A 19333-nucleotide genomic window follows, 5' to 3' on the forward strand; every position below is an offset into this window, starting at 1 on the left:
GTTTACCGGGACTTTCACTCTGGAGACCGCCGTTTGTGTCCCGTGTGAAACCAAAAGTCAACACTGACTTATTTCAATCCATGTCCGTAGTTAACGTGACAAACATACGTGAGCCAAAACGTGATTTTTACTAAATATAATCAAGTTGTCGTGTTGCAATTGTTAAAATCCATATTGTTATGTTTTGTTGAAGACCGTCATCCTATAAAAGTAATCGAGACAGGGTCCTTAATAAACAACAGTAAAACAATACATCCATTTTAGTTACAGATGATTTGTTTATAACATGGCTTATGCAAATTGCTTGACACTTTCCATTTATTTACATTCTTAGATATCTCGAGATCACCCGGTGATCAGATTTACTTGGCGTATCGGGTCTCTTCTGAAATGTAATAATAAGCAGGTTGGATGTATAAATCGAGCAAACACAGACGCCCCTGGATCAAAAAGTTAATTCCCCCCCTGATGTAAATGCTCTGTGAAAGGTCGCTCATTTGCATAAGGCAGCATATATAACATCGCGGTGTGTGGTATGGCCAGTGGCTCTGCTTTGCATAGGAACTGTTGCGCACGGTGAGGGCGAATGCGTCACTCAGTGAACCAGGGCGCTTTCTACCCGGGGGACATTTCCAGTCTTCTCACCACCCACAAAAACCTGCCGCCCAGGTGGCGGGTGCACTCGAGGTAAGCGGCGAACGGCACGGCGGCATAGCATCACGCGCCTTGGTGAAATGTCAATACGAGCGATTGAGTCGACGACCTGGAGAAAAAGACTCGGCCTGACGGGCGCTCGAAGGAGCTGTGCCGAAACCCTAAAAAAAAGGTTGAATTTACGCTCGTTTTCTACCTTTGTTGTTTCCTGAAGCCAGAAAAATCCAATCTCATTAACACGGTGGCTGCCGGCTGCACCCGAGGTGGTTCCAGTCAGGTATCAAACTGAGCTCAACAGAGTGGAAATACAGGATGGAGAGAAACACTGCAAATGGAAACAAATTACATCTGCAAATGTGAAGGAAAAAAAAAAGTATCTTTAATGAACCAAAGCAGCTGCACCCAGGTTATGTAACATCCTAACTTTATTGTGTTTGAGGACTAGTTTCAAACTAAAATATTTGTTGTATCTTTATTTTCGTTTCGCTAGTTTGTTCACTCCTCTCAGTTGTCAGTGTGGAACCTGTTTGCAGTAAAGCATCCGCTCGGTTGTCTATCGGCGTCTCATCTGACAAAGGTCAAGTGTCGCGTCGAGGCCGTCCGACCCTCCGCTCTCAAAGTGGTTCCAGCATGGCTGAAAGTGATTTGCTAAACATTGAGAAAAATATCAGCGATGCTGAAATCAGCGGGGCTTCATCAACATAGGCACACAGGTAGATTGCAATATTGCTTTAGCTTGAAGAGAGGGAGAGGGAGAGAGAGAGAGAGAGAGAGAGAGAGAGAAAGCGATTCTTGGCACTTGCTGTCAAAATATCAAGGAAAAGGGCGAGTTATGGAAACAGAAATCTTAAACTTATGTCTTACTCCTAATTACCTTTGCATTGAAAATGCGGAAGGTTATGTTTTGATCGCCGTGTATTTATTTATTTATTTATTTGTATGCGTGTTATTCGCATAACAAAAAAAGTTTTAAATCGAATCGCATGGAATTTGGTGGGATGATTGGTTATTATCCGGGGACCATTTGATTAGATTTTGGGATCAATCGGGTCAAAGGTCAAGGTCATGGAAAGGTCAAAATCTTCTTTTTACCATAGCACGGTCAATTTGTATCCAATTGGCATGTAACTAATGCCAACATGTTCATAATTCAATGCCCAATCTTGTGATATGCGAAGGTATGCGCTCTACCGAGTGCCCGTTCTAGTTATAGCTGACTTCGTAGCCAGAAACTCGGCTCCAGTACCAGACAGCTGTTAAAAAAGAAACCAGCTACAATGTTTGAAAACCATGAGCCTGTCATTGAATCCTCTCTTTAAATCCTCTACAACCTTTAATATCAACCTCACTGACGTTCCACCCTTTCCTTGGGTCCGACTCCCTCTTAGCTTGTGGAAAGAAACGGGAGGATAAGAGTCGGAGGGCATCCCATAACCTGCCACGGCCATGTGTCCAGCTGCTGGCGACACTGAACCCTTACTGTCAACTCAAAGTCACTTTGGAAGAACGGGCCGAGCACGAGGATCTGAGTCTCCGTCCCGATTTTCATGTCGTTGCTTCGAGAGAACGACATCTTTTGATCCGATATTCAGAGGATTAATGAAGGTATTTTCTATGCAAGCAGAGCAATGGCTCCTCTGGCTACTCTCCCTCCGAATGGGCCGTTTTCTGAATCCTGAATCCTCTCGCCGTAGTTAACGCTGTGAGCTGCGGGCCGCCGGCTCAAAAGCAGCCATGTTGAATGCAAAAATGGATATTCTATGTATTCATTGTGAGCGTTTCCACCTTGTGTTGTGATAGCCTGACATCGGCTGCTGCTTAGACTCCATCTGAGGGCTTGAAGGGCTTCTTGTTTCTGCTGGTTTGCTGTTCGTCCTCGTTCTCGTTAGCTGATCAACAGGTGGTTCCACCACATACCTGGAGTGGGAGGTGTCCGTGTGTTTGAAAAAAGATAAAATGTCAGTTTTAGAGGATACCGAGTGCTCGGGGAAGCGTGTGGAATGATCTTCCGGCGACTCGGTGCCTCGTCATTGGATGAAGCCGGTTGGAATGGCCTCCAGGAAGCTCACAGCTCGGTGTGTGTGTGTGAGAGAGAGAGAAAGAGAAATCACCACTTGTAAACCGCCTTAACCACTAAAGAGCAATAAGGTGCACGGAGAGAGTTTAGCAGTGCGGAAACTCTCTGCCTCCGAAGCCACAGACACCCCCCTGCTTAGCGATGGGTATCGTTTGGGATGTTTCCGATACCGGTGCTAAAGCGGTACTTTTAAAACGATACCGGTGCCTAAACGGTGCCTGAACCGATGCTTTCAACAACAACAAAAAGCACAAAACGACGACTGACGATGAGGACATTAAAAACCTCTTCGGCCATATTCCCTGTAAAAGCCGTTCTCATGGTCGCACTGAAAACTAGAACGGGCACTCGGTAGAGCGCATACCTTCGCATGTCACAAGATTGGGCATTGGATTATGAACATGTTGGCATTAGTTGCATGCCAATTGGATAAAGATTGACCATGCCATGGTAAAAATAAGATGTTGATCTTTTCATGACCTTGACCTTTGACCTTTGACCCGATCGATCCCAAAATCTAATCAAATGGTCCCCGGATAATAACCATTCATCCCACCAAATTTCATGCGATTCGGTTTAATACTTTTTGACTTATGCGAATAACACGCATACAAATAAATAAATAAATAATAAATACATAACCTTCCGCATTTTCAATGCGAAGGTAAAAAACGGATATCCGACTGTTGCAGCTAGCGCTAGCTACGAGCTAGCTTAAACATAGTTAAAATGCCAAATTTATTATTTATTGGCCTACTTTAATAAATACATTCCTTGTCATCAACGTTGCGGTACTAATCCGAGTTAGGGCTGCTCTTGTCATCATCGGTCTCCCCGTGTTCAGGGGGACCGATGATGACGAGCAGGTGGCAGGGAGCTCCCAGACTCACGCAGACATTTAAACACGGTGCATGCCTCCGCTTTCTAATGGATGGCACGCGTTGCCAGATGCTTCATTAAATTTGACGTGTTCCCCCCTCTACACGCAATTACTTGGGCTATCGTAAACCTGCTGACAGGGCGGAGTCACCAGAGAAGTTCAAAACAACTGTTTGCCATATTGGCGATGGATTTCGGTACCCGACCCGTACCCCTGCTGGCCTGGGATTGACTCTCGACTCCGTGCAGGTGTGCGTCTCTCCCTCAGCCCTCCTGCTGCTTCAAAAATAATTAAAAACAGAGATATCAAAAAGAAAAAGTCTAGAATGCGAACATAAAAACGGTTTTGTTTTGCCATTTCTGGAGTCTTCCTCACGGAAGCAGGTCTAAAGACACTCGGACTGGACTGTGAACTATAGCGCAGGACGCATGTTGGAAGGAAACACTTTGAGTTACTCCGACCAACCATGCGGCGATCAAAAGACACAAAATGATTTGCCCGTCACGACATCTTGGTCATCTTAAAGTCAGCGGCGATGAGGAGGAACCACGTGCCTCGCCGAGGTGTTTACCTTTCAATTTAGAACAGGTTCCACAAGACAAACTGAGCTCTGAGTGTAACCGTGTGCGTTTCATACAGTTCATCCATATTTAAAGGGACAGTACCCCCCCAAAAATCATACATATTTATCCTGTTACCTGTTGTGGTATTCATACATCTAGATTGTTTTGGTTCTGCAGATATCCGCCCATAGGATGGGACTATATGACACTGTGGTGCTCCAAGCGCAAAATCATTCTTGAAAAACTCAACATCGATGTCTCTTTAACCCTCCTGTTACCTTTCGGGTCAATTTGACTCCATTCAATGTTTAATGTCGGTGTTCTTTCGGGTCAATTTGACCCCAGGCTGTTTTTCACTGTGTCTAACATATAAGAAATATCAACTTTTTTATATATTTAAAGGGCTATTTAGGTCAACAAACAAACATAAAGTACCTCACACTTAAACTTGGAAAACAATATTAATTCTAATAATTTTCTGGAGGTTTTAATTGCTGGGGTCAAATTGACCCCGAGGGTAAAATATGTCAGTAAATATAAAGGTAACAGGAGGGTTAAACATTGAATGGGGTCAAATTGACCTTCAGGCAACAGGAGGGTTAAAAGAAAATCATTACCCAGCGAAGAAGGAAGAGTTCAACGGTTGCTTTTTCTTTCAAAATAACATACGCACGCACAAAGAAAGGCTCGCGACTGTTTTAACAGAGACAGCTTCATTAAAAAACTCAATAAAAAAACTGCCTTGTGGCCATGTCCACTCCACTTTCCCATCTGCAGAGCTGCGGCTCTGAATGAGCGCCGGGTTCTTTCATCGTGCACTCAGAGCGGACTGAGGAGATGTGCGCTGAATTTAATACGCGGAATATGCGCCTTTTTTGTGTTTTATATTTATTTTCATTGACGCTCTGACGTGCACCGCTGCTGTGATTTTTGAAATGTCGCCACTGTGGGACAAATAAAGGAATATCATATCATTTCATATAACCAAAAGTGTGTTGGAATCAGAATCAGTCGTTTGTCTTATATATTTTTTTTAATCATGATGTGTAATATTGGATGACGGAATTTCTGCAACCCTGTCTGTCCAAATGACGGACAACAGGAAAGTCTAACGCAACCGATTCTGCCATCGCTCCCCACGGGGAAACGAACGATGGCCCGGCCAGCGCAGGGCGGCTTTCCCCGCTGACCATGTGAGGGAGGCTGAGTGCCATCTCTGAGCGCGCTCCTTTTTGATCCCGTTGCTCGCTGTTCTATTCTGCAGCCGCGTTGTGCAGGAACACACGTGATTCCACTGATGTGTCGTCCAGTGTTGTCCAGGACAATGTGTGTGTGTGTGACGTGTCCTTTCGTCCTTGTGCCAGATGTCAGGACTCGGTGTACGACATCCTGACGATGCCGACGCGGCTCCGCCGGCGTTAAGACTTTCCACTCGGTGATTTTAAAACCTGCCGACCCCGTTTGAAGAAGCCCCGGCGGCTCCGGAGGGAGCTGCGTCCGCACTCGTCTGGTGTTAACGGCAACACAGTGTCGCGAGTAATGATCTACTAACAGCGGCAGTTATTGCCTCGGCGAGCCGTCCATCAGTGAGGGAATCCTGCACCCTCCTTCTGAATGGGAACAACCTTCATGAGCAGCCGTGTGCGTGTGTGTGTGTGTGTGTGTGTGTGTGTGTGTGCGTGTGTGTTTTAAATACACCTCTGTGTCTGCATCGGAATGCTTCTGTCTTGTCTTTCCTTCTCTGTGTAGGTGTCGACATTTGTGTGTGCTTGTGTGCTCGTCATTCTTTGTGTGCACATGCTGTGTGTGTGTGTGTGTGTGTGTCTGTGTGTGTGTGTGTTTTAAATATACCTCTGTGTCTGCATCGGCATGCTTCTGTCTTGTCTTTCCTTCTCTGTGTAGGCGTCGACATTTGTGTGTGCTTGTGTGCTCGTCATTCTTTGTGTGCACATGCTGTGTCTGTGTGTGACTTTTTGTGTTTTCATCCCCCTTGTTGATGTTTTTGTTGATGATGCTATTCTCTGGCACAGGAAGAGAGAGAGAGAAGCACAGCGATAATCACGATAAAGGAGAAAAGAGAGATGAAGAAAACAGGAGACCAGAGACGATGAAGAGGAGGAGGAGGTGGAGGATGAGGGGAGCAGCTGGTTCTTGTTACTCTGCTGGCCCCACACATCACTGCAGGAGCAGAATATACCATCCCTCACTACCCACCGTATGGGTGTGTGTGTGTGTGTGTGTGTGTGTGTGTGTGGCAGCGTTCAGTGCATAGCTGTACGTACGGCCAAGGAAACGAGGGCATATATCAGGTCGCAAACTTGCTACAGATTTAATTTTGAGGAAGAACAACTTGATTACGTCTCGCTGTGACCGAGAGGACGGCGCTGAACACGGGGAGGGCTGCAAGGCTGCGCTCCATTTGAACCGGGAAGTCGGAATTTCCAGTGTTCCCCCTCAGAGGCGCCCGGGTCAGAAAGTCGGGCGAACCCGACCGACTCCGGAACGCAAAATCCAAGACGGCCGCTCCGTGCGACGTGTCGTGAACTCGGGTGTGACGTCATCGCCGGCCCCTAGTTTCTAATTTCCGATGCAACTGGAAGGTAGCCGAGCAACACGCTCGACGCACAAACACACGTAGACGTCGGGCTCGGCCGTGTCGGTTCACCGCTGGCAGGAGAAGGCGGTTTGGAGCTTTTTGACCTTCCCTTGTCCTGAAGTCACAGCGACAAACACTCAGGAAACAGGAAACGTTCTCGCACCGCGGCGCATTTCGACACGCAATCTCGCCAAAAACATCATTACGAATTGGCCACTTCACCCGGTTTCAAGGCTAACCCGATCAACAAATGTAACCTGGAGAAGTACAGATGTAACAGCATTGATGACGCATCATAAGTAACGCTTGATGGGGACTAGTTTTTTTGTTTTGTTTATTGTTTTATGTAAATATGTATGTGTGTGTATATGTGTGTGTATGTGTGTGTATTTATGTATGTGTGTGAATATGTATATATGTGTATGTATATATATATATTAGGGCTGTCAATCGATTAAAAAAAATTAACTAATTAATCGCACCTTTTGAAATTGCGATTAATTAATCGCGATTAATCGCGATTAATCGCAATTAAAAGTTAAAAGTTAAAAGTTCATTCTTTTTAAAGACAAAACTTCACACAGAGCTGTGTTTTCAAAGAGGCTCCTACATATACAGTGCCAGCGATGTATTTAATATCGTGGATGATAAATTGTTTCTTCAGTGAAACATCAGATTAGTAAAAAAAAAAAAGTATATTGAGACCCCATTGGTCCTGTCATCTTTAACATTGAACACAGCAGAACCAGTGGCCTTGATAACTGACTGACATTCAAATATGTCCTGTTAACCCTCTGGAGACTGGGGGCATTTTATACATTTTACAAAATAAATTAAATTCACTGTTTAACCCTTGTGTTGCCTCCGGGTCATTTTGACCCGAATCAATATTACACCCTCCTGCCGCCTTCGGGTTAATTTGACCCCATTCAATGTTTAATGTCGGTGTTCTTTCGGTAGTCAACAAACAAACATAAAGTGCCTCACACTTAAACTTGGAAAACAATATTAATTCTAATAATTTTCTGGAGGTTTTAATTGCTGGCGTCAAATTGAACCCAAAGGGTAAAATATGTTAGTAAATATAAAGGTAACAGGAGGTGAAACATTGAATCGGGTCAAAATGACCCAAAGGCAACACAAGGGTTAAAAGTGTTTCCCTTCTTTTTAAAGACAAAACTTCACACAGAGCTGTGTTTTCAAAGAGGCTCCTACATATAAAGTGCCAGCGAGGTATTTAATATCGTGGATGATAAATTGTTTTTTCAGTGAAACATCAGATTAGTAAAAAAAAATAATATATTGAGACCCCATTGGTCCTGTCATCTTTAACATTGAACACAGCAGAACCAGTGGCCTTGGTAACTGACTGACATTCAAATATGTCACGTTGACCCTCTGGAGGCTGGGGGCATTTTATACATTTTACAAAATAAATTAAATTCACCGTTTAAAGTCTTTTGCATGTGACACACCCCCACGTGTTCTACATCAAACATTCCAGAACAATCTCAGCTCTGAAATAAGGCTCATTGTCCTCGCGCCGTGTCCTCTGGTTCTCTGACTGACAGGCTGCTAAATGAGCCTAACCTGTGAGGTGGGAGGTCCTTTGTGATTTACTGAGTGTTCATTGGTTTTTTTTCCCCCGAAATGTTGACAGACAAACGGATTGACCAATCACGTTGAAGGTTTCGTGTGTCGCGTTCTTTCCGCGCCGCGTCACCCGACACGTCGCCCCTCCGTTCCTCTGTGTATCAGAGGGGGAGACGGGAGGAAGGAGGAGCAGGAGGAAACCCGACTGATTCATCCACGAGTTAAACTGATTTCTGCTCCTTATTTTCGCGGAGAAATGATTGTTTTAAAAACGGAAACAGTGTCAAACCGTACTGCCGCGGTTTAAAAAAAAAAAAAAAAAAACTTGCGTTAATTGCGTTAAAATATTTTAGTGCGTTAACGCGGCCAAATTAATCGCATAGATTAACGCGTTAACGCTGACAGCCCTAATATATATATATGTACACTACCGTTCAAAAGTTTGGGGTCATCCAGACAATTTTGTGTCTTCCATGAAAACTCACTTTTATTTATCAAATGAATTGAAAATTGAATAGAAAATATAGTCAAGACATTGACAAGGTTAGAAATAATGATTAATATTTGAAGTATTAATTTTGTTCTTCAAACTTCAAGCTCAAAGGAAGGCCAGTTGTATCGCTTATATCACCAGCATAACTGTTTTCAGCTGTGCTAACATAATTGCACAAGGGTTTTCTAATCAGACATTAGTCTTCTAAGGCGATTAGCAAACACAATGTACCATTACAGGGTGTCTACAGGAATAAACCAGTGAAATTTAACTTTTTAAGACGTCTAAATAAAATTTAAGACCTAATTTACGATGGAAATATACATGAATCTAAATTAATTAATTCAAAGTAAACACACTGATGTCTGTTCAAAATTAACAGTATGGTGTAATGCAAAAGGATAACACAAATGTCATTGCTGTTGTAAATTATATTTATTAATACATTTTCAGAACATTTAGGTCCCATGAACAAATGTCTATAAAATTAAGTAAATATATTTTTAAAATACGTGCAACATAGTTCCTTTTGAACAAAAACAATCTATAAAATAACATAAATAACATTTCCAGCTTCTTTTAAAATGCAAATACATTTACATAATAGAATGTATGTGTGTGTGGGTGAGTGAGTGTGAGTTCTCATGTCTCTATGTGATGGATGTTTGTGCACAGGTTCATACGTCTACTCCTGAGCTTTTGTGAATATACTAGGAAAACAATCCTTTTCAAACTGTATTAATATAAAAACTTCCAGTTGACATTTGGTCCATTCTCCTGGAAAAAAGAAAGAAAAAAGGCAGACATTAGCCAAACAACAGTCACCACATCTCTTATGACACCACTTCAGATTAATGTCAGACTGGATCAATATGAATGAAAACTATTTTTACAAATTAAGCAACGTGAGCCATCCCTTGAGCCTAGTGTATACTATTTAGACATATTGACAGGTAAACACTCTACTACCATTCTAAAACTATTTTTAATTAGTCTAATTCATGTGTAGTGCGCCTATCCATAGCTGTTATTAACTTGACACATGAGTAAAGCTTAACTATATGAAACACATACTCATATACATGAGTGAGTTAATACATATATTTATGTTAGACTTACTTTGAGGTGCTGAAGTAGGTCCTGGTGTCATGGCCCATGAGCTCCACAGGATCCTGACGGGACGTGGTCATTTCACCAAGAGCACATGAAGTCCAGCTGTCTGCTCGCGGTGGTCTGGTCCAGAGTCTCGTGGAACAGAATGAAGAACGCACTGCAGCGTTGGTCTTCGGTGATGAGCTCTTTGTTGCACGGCGCTGGATTTCCTCCGGTGACCTCCAGCGTTGTAGTTGACGTCGTTGCGGGCGGCAGAGCAGCAGCTAGCGGCGGAGCAGGAGCTCGCGGCGGAGCAGCAGCTAGCCCCGCGGGCGGCCTTCGCTAGTCTCTGTGCTTCTTGCTCTGCTCGTGAGATTCCACCGCTGGAAAGTCTCCCGACATAACGCAGCTTCAGAAGCATTTCACCGACCGTGACCAGAAACACTCGTTCTTTTCTAGCCATTTTTTGTTGAACTTGCATCCCCCCCCATGTTTTCTAAACTAGCCGATGCTTCACGTTGTAGGGGATGGGACCGAATACGCGGGGCCCCTTTAAGAGAAGGGGCGTGGCCCCGGTGACACCAGAAACACCGCAGAGCGACCGGAGCAAAATACGGACCTGGCGGAACAGATTGCCTCATATTCGTAATGACATGACACCCAAAAAATTTAAGACCAAGCCAATCTGAATTTAAGACAATTTAAGACTTTTTAAGGCCTTATTTTTAGGAAAAGCAATTTAAGACTTTTTAAGACTTTTTAAGGACCCGCGGACACCCTGCATTAGAACACTGGAGTGATAGTTGATGGAAATGGGCCTCTATACACCTCTGGAGATATTTCATTAGAAACCAGACGTTTCCACCTAGAATAGTCATTTACCACATTAACAATGTATAGTGTGTATTTTTGATTAATGTTATCTTTATTGAAAAAACAGTGCTTTTCTTTGAAAAATAAAGACATTTCTAAGTGACCCCAAACTTTTGAACGGTAGTGTATAGGTATATATATATATATATATATATATATATATATATATATATATATATATATATATGGTTCTCTGGAATAAGTTTTGTTCGTGAAATCATAGGTTAGGGCTCTTATAAGCTCGACAGCTTCAGCCTCGACCCTTTCGGTCCGCCACTTTCTTCTTTTGTTGAATTTTGATTTTTGTATATTTTGCTGATCGAAATAAACTAAACTAAATTAAACTAAACCCTGCGTTACTGGTGGGGTTTATCTCTTCATTTCGCAACGCTAAATCAATCGGAAATTGTTCCGTTTTTATTTCCTACGAATTTCTCATCCAAAATGTTTAGTTTTTTGAAACCAACCTTTCAAATGTTTCAACGTTTCTCACTTCTGTGCCAAAACAGTAATTGGCTAAAACAAAAATAATGCTACAGTTGAGTCCTCCTGGTCCTTCAGTGCAAGTGTTGGTTAACTTGTATGTTTGGCATGTTTTTAAAGAATGTCTGCCACGAGTTTGACAGAATTGAACACGCCGACGTGGCGCCGCGAATCCCTCCCACTCGCTCGGCGTGAAACCGGCTCGACGCGACGACCCGGGATGTGAGTCGGTGGAAGTCCAGCGCCGTGAGCGTGCCGGGGAAGTTTCTGCCCTCATCTAAACGTGGGAAGGCTGACTGAGCACACGCATTTCTTTTCGCCGCCGCCTTGCTCACACACACACATACAAACACACTCACACATACACACACTCACATCACACATGGCGCAGATCAAAGTTATTAAATGACAAATTATAGAAGGGGATTATTGTCTCTCTGATGCTACATAGACAACGGATGACAACGGATTTGAAAGCACAAATATCTTGAATATCATCACAAGCAACAGGATAAATGTGGTCCAGCGAGACAGAAACAGACACACTGCCCTCTGCTGGAAGCTGCAGAGGCTCCAAACAGGTCAGTTCATCAACATATGTCACTTCTATTCTTGTTCATCTTCTATCTCACTTATTTGTCAAAGAAAATGAGTGGAAGAGTTCGGTCTAGATGAATTTAATAATAGTAAGACACAGAGTGGTAGTCTCAGTGAGGCAGTGAGTCTGATCTCAGATAAAGGTGCAGAGCAACAAGCAGCATTGAATTGGAGATGGTGACCTTTGACCTCCAGTTTTTCCTCTTCAGACACACACACACACACACAGGACACAGAGACACCACTCCACAGGAAATGTTTATTGTCGTTACATTTCCAAAAGTCCTTACGGGGAAGCAATGCTGACTCGGACACTTTCTAAATTTCTTAGGGAATGAAACGATCAAACCAGCCACACGGATCCGACCGATGCACGAGTGCAACGCTTCATACGTTCATCTGCTTAGAACTTCATTTAAATTGCCACCGAGCCCGTTCTTATGGCGAGATATTTGTCCAATACTGCACGAATTAAGTCAGGACTACATTCATTTTGAACACGATTCCACCTCAGACACCGTGGACAGCAGGAAGCGGTCGGGTTTGTCCCTCCATCCTTACCAAAAGGTCAAAATTAAAGATTAATAGTCATGGAAATTAATCTAACAACACTGGTAATAATTCTGCACGTGCCGCTCACCTGATGTGTATCCAAGGAATTAATTTAGAAATCACTCCCCATCTCCTGGAGAAAATGATAACGTCCTGATGTCTATCAGCCAAGACTCCAGGCTCCTACTTTATGCTTTTAATATATTTTTTTCTCTAAAAGAAACTCCACAATAAACCGTACAGGGCGACTTGTTGTATTGTTGCTGCGAACAGGAAGACAGCGGAGGAACGGCGAGTGGACAAACATCGGGTGGGGTTTCCTCTCCTCCTCTCCTCCTGGCCTCCTGCCTCACATTGTCCGATCTTCAGATGCTGGCCGAGCGCCGCTCGCCGAGGAGAAAAACAAAATGCGTCCGTCATGAAACCACACGCAGATAAATCAAACAAACCAACACACACTCTCACTCCCTCCCGCACACACACACTGACTGGAGACCCAGATGGTGTATCAGCGTGCCGGTAGATCGTAAGCCAGTATTTACATCGTGGTTATCCACACATCGGTTTTTTACAATTACATACTTAAGTGGCATTCTGTGCAGTGTTGGAGTACTACTGAAGTCTAATGCGATCACGTTCATGTCAGTAAGGTGTCCATGTAACATTTAATTCAGCGCTGCAAACCAGTGATTATTGTCCTTGATAAGTCTGTAAATTTGTTCTCGATTCATAATTTTCTACATGGAAAAACGTCCATCTCTGTTTCCCCAGAGTTCAAGTGTTCAAAAGTCTTTTGTCTGACTGTCAAAAGTTGCAGTTTACAATAATGAACAATAGGGAAAAAGCAGGAAGTCGCGAGATGCGATTGTAGTTCCCTCTCTAAAGTATATTGTATATTATTGTGAAAACATCTCCTTCAAACAACGAGATCTATTCAAGTTTCATTCCAAGAAATACACTTTAGAAGATGATATTTTACGGCGTTATAATTTACATTTGGCCAGAAGATAAATGTTCTGTTTCAAAGCATCATAATTTATCTCAACGCAACCTCCATTCATATCAGACGGCAACCTCCGCTTCTGAAGAGTGAAGTCAATGGGGAAGTGTCTCTAAACGTGCATTCTCTCAACTGTCCACCAGGGGGCGACTCTCCTGGTTCTATAGAAGTCTGTGAGAAAATGACTCAACTTCCCTGATGACTTCTCAAGCTCTAGTTCCAAGTCTTCTTCAATGCAGCATGAAGAATGCTTTTTTTGGGGGGGGGGGGGGGGGAGGGGCTTACTGTGATCGACAGACAAAAGACGTATACAGCGTCTCTACGTCACTCCGACACATTCCAAATACGGAAACTTCTGTTCATTGGTTACGTAAAAAAAAGACGGCGTCTTACCGTAGAAAGATCCAAAAGGATCAGCTCGTGCCGTCACAGTGATTTGTTTTTGGAGTCATCTATCGAGTGAAAACACCAAGTCTTCTCATGTCTTTGTGCACTGACAACATTTGCATCTCTGCACTTTTGCTTGGGCAAAAACACGCCCGAAAGAAACATTTGAGAGATCAAACGTGCCCGATTCGTCCGTTTGTTCCCCCCTGTATTTCCTCTGACTTGCGACCTTGTGTTGACCTCCACGGGCTCCCGGTTTGTATGTATTCGGCGTGACGGACAGAGCGCCGCTCAAAGCGGGTCGCTGTGTCCGAGCCGGCTGATGAACGTCTTCACCAGGAGCCACTTGATTCCGCGGCGGTCCCGCCAGACAGCCAAGAATGAAGGACGCTTCGCAAACAATTCACACTGGGGCCCAAATCCCCACGCGTCCATGAACGCACCGCCGACGCGCTTATATAAGACGGACGAGTGGATTCAGAGAAGGTAAGAGGAGCTCAAAGAAACACAAAAGGCCTATTCTGAACTCGCTTACGTATTTGTTGCTTTATATCGACAAATAGTGAATATATTCAAGACCTTGGGTAAGCTAATGAATGACGCCCGACTGAGAGTTTTGAAAAACAGTTTTTCCAAGGTACATTTTGTGAAACTTGCATGATTAGTTTTATAACATGTTTTTTTTTTTATGTGCCTCCAATTTCTGTTGCTGGGTTACTCCAACAATCCAGGCCTATATTGTCCTTTCAGTAGAAATCTTTTCCGAAACGGTCGTTGAATAATTCTTGTATGCCTGATTCAGTCTGCAGATCCTCTTAGTCAATGAATTGCTGCGCATGCAAAGACAAAGTCCGGTCATGATTGCACGCATTCAGCTTATTCAGTAGCTTGATTTCTCCTCTCGGTCCGAATGAAGAGGAGACATCATGACTGTCAGTCAGGGGTTGTCTTAGTTTAAATGCAATTACATTGTGTTTTAGCCCCTGAGGATACACGTATTAGTAGTCCTCTTTATGATTACATATCAACATTTCTGCACACGTTACAGAAAATAAAATACTGATTATACTGGAAGACTTTAAATAAAGTATGGAATCGATTTTAAACCATATCAAGAGAAAATCCAGCTCTTCTGTAAAAAAGGAAAAAGTAATCAGCCCTGCTTACAGCTGCCTCTGAAAGTATTTTTAAAATTATTTTTATATTACCTTAATAACATAGCTTATTTTTTTCCATTTGTATTCCTTCATTTGGGATTTATCTTTCATTCTATGTTGTTCTATTTAATAAATGGTATCACTATGTGCATTTTTCTTCAATATTTAATATTTCCCTGGAAATATAACAGCATTGGACGGGACTCGATGACATCATAATAACAATGAACAAAGTAAAAAAATGAAAATAAAAGGTTTCAAGATACCATTGCATATAGACGTGTTCTGAATGTGAACTGTACGGTGCCGACAGGGTCATGGTGTATTCTCCCGGGTGGAGGTCAACGCGGCGAGCGCGGCGTTAACGGCGTCAGAGATAGCAGCTCGACTCCCACCGGAACAAAACTACACGGATGCACTCTCAAGTCCACGAGGAGCTCAGGATGATAGTGGCAGCCAAATGGCAAATATATATATAAATATTTATATATTTATATATACCTAAAACCCTAAAACTCAACTCTGGATTCATGAGTCTATATATTTATGGATCTGCTGTTCGCTATCTGCGCAGCTAACGTAAAGAAGTCGGAGCAGAATAGTATCATTGATGGATTTTAAAGATGAGCACAAAGATAAACGTGCTACTTATCGGCTCCGACATCGTCGGTCTGTTTCTTGCGATGCGCTCGGACTTCTTCCCGTAATTCAGACGAGCAATCACAGCTCGCTTCTGAATTGTCATCGGGCGACGGGAATGCCGCGCTTCCGTCGCCTCATCAGTGGCCATTGTGCTCGGGATCTTGTTGATCTTTGGAGGTGCCGCTTATTCTGCCTCTCTTATTCTCAAGAGGCCCCTAAACATGTAAATGCGAGGCTCCGCCGCATCGCGAGGCACGGCGTCTCTTTCAGACGCCACATGCCACTGTTTGTTCGGGCTTCCGAGCTGCTTGTTTGCACGCGTTCTCCTGGCCCCGGTGACGCAGTTTAGTCGCGTGATTCCTCGATCCACATGTACGCCGAGCTCCGCCGTGTTCCTCGCTCGTCTCCTGGCACTTCAGAAACACGTCTGGGTATAAGAGGAACTGAAACTCTCCCTTCGTGGTTTCCAATTATAAGAGAAACTGAAACCGGGCACTTGGCAGATGATGGACATCAGGCTCCGGATGAGCGTGAATTAAGTTTAACGATATTTAATGGCAAGAAGTGTAAACAAACAATCGAGGCTCAGGATCGTGGGTTTCGTGGTGATCCGGGCTCAACAGGAACCAGCTGGAAGAACCCGGGTCAAGACGAAAGAGAACGATGTTTCTCCAGTACAGAGTCTTAGTCCCAGAATCAGCCAATCAGCTCCTCTCAAAGGTAGTTCAGCCTCTAACACCTTCCTGTTGGCTCAAAGTCCCGCTAGAACAATGGAGAGGTCAAACGTCACGACCCCCGGGTCAAAACGTCACTTCCGGTCAAGTCGCTAAACAAGTATTTTCACAATAAAAGTCCCGTCTGTTATTATCTGCATTAAAGTCACTTCACAGGCTTCAACCTGCTTCGACAATCTGAAATACTAACGAACAGTCACTCTCATGAACGTCTTGCTCTTTACATTAATCATTTGCATAGAGTAAACAGTACCCCTATGCTTCATCATACATTAATAACTATCAATATTCTCCCTAATATTTCCCATTATAATATCTTTCTATATGTATTAATTTAAAGCTCAAGACTACAGAATAAACTATTCCAACCTAACAGCGGCAAAACACTTGCAAAGATGTCCACGCGATTGATATGCGACTATATGCACAACAATACATCGAGATAATGTAATAAATGAAGAGTATTTTCTCAGTGTTATTATTGATCTGAGAGTGAACAGCAGACGTTGTAGTTTGCAGGTTTCCCCGCAGTTCTTACTAATACTATACCAAGACTAAATGACTGACAGTTGGGAAATATCCACCTGGAAACACTGCGAAGCGATTCAAACTACATAATGGAGGCTGTTCCTTAAATCTTGTTTCCACTCTCCCTAATTTCCACCCTTTAGTAAATTGGCCCTCCTCTGGTGCAGTGTGTGTGTCCCGTTTAATTAAAGGAGAATCTCTCTCTCTCCATCCGTCTTAATCTCTCAATTTCTCTGCATGTGCGCACACACACACACACACACACACAATGCACTCTGCAGACAGCTCTGACTTGCATGCCATCATGCATGACAAGTAGCTTCAGTAGTTTGACTCATTAAGTCAGTTTGGGAAAGAGTTGTGCAAATACAATAAAACAGTTCTGACACCATGACCCGTGCCGCCGCTCCCATAGCGCCCACTCCTCCTCTCTACCTCCATCTGCCTGATGGATCGTGGAGGCCTCCATCGTGGAATATGCCGACTACCTACTATTCATGTTTTAATTTTAATTTTTAATTTTATGGGGGTCCTAGGAATGTAAAGATGCATGCCCAATGCAGATATGAGATGGTACAAAAGGGCCTTCAGATCAATGGTAACTATGCAATTGCCCTGTTGAGACTCCGCCCACTGTTGAGACTCCGCCCACTCCAGAGACAAAAAAGACCACAAAGAGACACAAAAAGACCACAAAGAGACACAAAAAGACCACAAAGAGACAAAAAAGACCACAAAGAGACACAAAAAGACCAGAGACACAAAAAGACCAGAGATACAAAAAGACACAAAAAGACCACAAAGAGATACAAAAAGACAGAGCCCACCCCCCTGCTCGTCGTGGGGGCCCTTTCCTGTCTCGGGGGGCACCATGAAGGAGTTACGCGGAGGGCACCAGCATGGCGAGCAGCGGCTCTGTTTGGGGCGGCTTTAGCTCAGTGGGGTAAGAGGGCGTCTGCAACAACCGGTTGTGGTGGGATCCGATCCCCCCATTAGTTTAAGTCGAAGTGTGTCCTTGCAAGGCAGGCAACCCCCCAGTTGCTTCTGGCGCTTCACGCAGCCCTGCTCCTTAATAACTAAGGATGGGTTAAATGCAGAGAACTAATTTCCCCTTGGGGATTAATAAAAGTGTATATTCTTCTTATTCTTCTTACCGCCACTCAGTCGACTCCCTGAAGTCCCCGGCTCCTCTCTGTCGTCGCGCGCAGGTCGCGTCACGTCGCGTCACGTCGGGGGTCTTTCCGTCTTTCCGTCTTTCCGTGACTCGGCTCGCGGGCCACGACGAGGAGCCCCCGCGTCGGTTCGGTCCCGCGGCTGAAAAGTAACCAAACAAAAAAGTAAAAGTCAAGATCCGGTAATCATCACCAGGTGTGGCTGACGGCACGCGCCCGCCGAGTGCCTGAACCAGTGACCCCTCCCCCCCCCCTGCTGCTGCCGAGAGGCAGGACGATGGAGGTCAAAGGGCAGGCTACTCTGTGTTTTGGGATATTTTGTAGTCGTTTTATGTCTTTTTGGTAATATTGTGGTTTTTAGTTGTTTTATGGCTTGTTGTGGTTGTTTTGCGTCTGTATTATTCTCTTTGTATCATTTATTACAAATTGAGCATATCTTTTTTGTCTCCTTGTCGTTTTGCATCTAGTTAAAATGTGTTAAGTTATGTGGGTTGTTCTGTGTCACTTTACGTCTTTCTATCATCTTTTTTGTTAGGGTTAAAATTGTGAAGATGTAAAATTGTGTAAATAGAAAACTTAAGGTCTGATTATTTATGTGAAATAAACCCAAACTGTTTGCGAAAGAATCCAGATTCACTCTACAATAATAAGCCTGTAGCTATATACACAGTACAATACATTCTCACCACATTTAACATTCATTTGTTTTGTTTTTTTACACAATGCTTTAAAATTATAACATGTAACCAATCCATTATTACAGAGGCCATCTGTCCACATTATGCTGTTTTAAACCTGCATCCAGCTGTAAGAAGCGGAGGGTTGGATGCTCACAGGGTTCTTTCATTATCGATGTTCTTAATGCAGCCCAGCCTTTTAAAAACATTGTTTACTAAGAATAGAGAACAGAGATCGGATCAAACTTTTATTATATCTGCAGGTGGGGGTCAGACCTTTGATCATAACAGTCATACTGCACTCTGAAACTTGGTCGCTTTTCTTTTTTTCACCCTTACACATACCTATTAAAACTAAAACCAAAGTTAGAAATATTTGAATGGACTCAGAATGTAGCTTTTTATCCTCTAAAAATAGCAGAAATCAGGACTCATGTCCACGTGAGATTCAGAGGAGCTCATTGCTGCGCTGATCTCCAGCAGGGTGCAATGCGCTGCTGCTGTTGATCTTGTTAGGTTGTAATAGTTTATTTTGATAACATGTGCAGAGGTCTTATGCTTTAAATTAATACATATAGAAAGA

The 19333-nt window shown here is 43.5% G+C and overlaps 1 protein-coding gene and 1 long non-coding RNA gene across 2 annotated transcripts in view; both read right to left on the reverse strand.

The window, feature by feature from the left end:
- Window positions 1–9272: 9272 nt before the first annotated feature.
- On the reverse strand, window positions 9273–10797 carry LOC130201773 (uncharacterized). Its single transcript, XR_008833253.1, has 2 exons — window positions 9976–10797; window positions 9273–9633 (listed from the first exon to the last, which is right to left on the reverse strand). It is a non-coding gene; the product is annotated as an uncharacterized LOC130201773 (long non-coding RNA).
- Window positions 10798–18196: 7399 nt separating this feature from the next.
- The window catches only part of dnaaf9 (dynein axonemal assembly factor 9), a 39444-nt gene continuing 38307 nt past the window's right edge, over window positions 18197–19333 (reverse strand). Inside the window, exon 38 of the mRNA XM_056425990.1 lies at window positions 18197–18215. The gene's annotated coding sequence lies outside the window, so the exon portion shown is untranslated. The remainder of the gene's footprint in view (window positions 18216–19333) is intronic.

The sequence above is a fragment of the Pseudoliparis swirei genome, chromosome 11, assembly GCF_029220125.1.
Source record: "Pseudoliparis swirei isolate HS2019 ecotype Mariana Trench chromosome 11, NWPU_hadal_v1, whole genome shotgun sequence".
Classification (NCBI taxonomy): domain Eukaryota; kingdom Metazoa; phylum Chordata; class Actinopteri; order Perciformes; family Liparidae; genus Pseudoliparis; species Pseudoliparis swirei.